This window comes from Nannospalax galili, unplaced genomic scaffold (genome assembly GCF_000622305.1).
Source record: "Nannospalax galili isolate Female #2095 unplaced genomic scaffold, S.galili_v1.0 scaffold457, whole genome shotgun sequence".
NCBI classification, from domain to species: domain Eukaryota; kingdom Metazoa; phylum Chordata; class Mammalia; order Rodentia; family Spalacidae; genus Nannospalax; species Nannospalax galili.
The window spans coordinates 42,171-43,308 of record NW_008339437.1 but is presented as its reverse complement, the minus strand read 5'-3'; positions in this window follow the sequence as shown (position 1 = coordinate 43,308).

Below are 1,138 nucleotides of genomic sequence, written 5' to 3'. Positions count from 1 at the left end.
GTAAAAACCTTAGCTGATAGGCACTCCTGGGATGCTTCATTTACATAGGGCAGTGGGCTTCCATCAGGCTATCAGACAATGCCTGATTAAAACTTGGTAGCTCCTGTGCCAGAGGGCATGTATCTTGTGACGGGCATTTCAAAAGTAAGTCAGGGAGGAGAGCAGAAGGTGCCCCGCTGAGAAAGGGAGTCTCCCCAATCACGCCGAGACAGCTTGTGGCTATCCGGATATGGGGAGACTGCCACCCCAAACCGCAGGGGTCCCCAACATCTCCCCCTGTTTAATTTAAATATCGAGAAGTGCCATCACCAGCCCTAAGGGCCAACTCATCTGTCTCAGGAGAATCCAAGTCTGATAATTGACCATGACCTGTTTTGTAGCAATTTTCAGCAATGACAGTAACTGTCAGCAAAGAAATCTTAAAAACAGTGAGCAAGCAATAATACACAGTATTATCAGAGGGCAACAAGGGATAGGAGCCATGCAAAACAAGGGATTGCTAAGTCAACCTAATTGTCTGGTGGGTTGAAATCTTGAAAATGGGTTATTACAGAGTTTTTTGTGAGTGTTAACATTGGTTTCAACAACATTTGATGCATTTACAAAGAAACAGCATTTTTTTCTCAATGTCATCTCAATATCATATACCCTCCCCATGTTTATTAAGTCCAATGTTTTTCTGTTGTGAAGCACAGCCCTGGCGAGAAAGTTCATTTGCTGTTGGAGAGATTCCAGGCTTCAGTCGCAGATGTCATTGTTCAGTCCAGCTTGTCTCAGCCAGAACGGGATCAGGCGTGGCTTGGACGGGGATTTCCCAACAGGTGCTGGGCTTGTAGCTGCTGTCGCCATAGCAACGCCTCCAGCATCCAGGGAGAGTGTAAGTTCGATCTCTACCAGCAGGGGGAAGAAGATCTTTCTCTGCTGGCAGCTCCTGGGTAGAGAAGGGTGGTAACTGGTACTGCTGTCAGTAGAAATCTATTGCTGGATGTACAAAAGAAGGCAATTAGACATTGGGGTAGGTGGTGAAGGGAAGAAAGTTAGACTTGTTCCAGGACATAGTCGATCTTGTTTGGTCCTCTGTCTTTCCTGTAGAATAATATTATGAGTTAGCACAGACTTGGCTGCAGGTGCAAGCTGT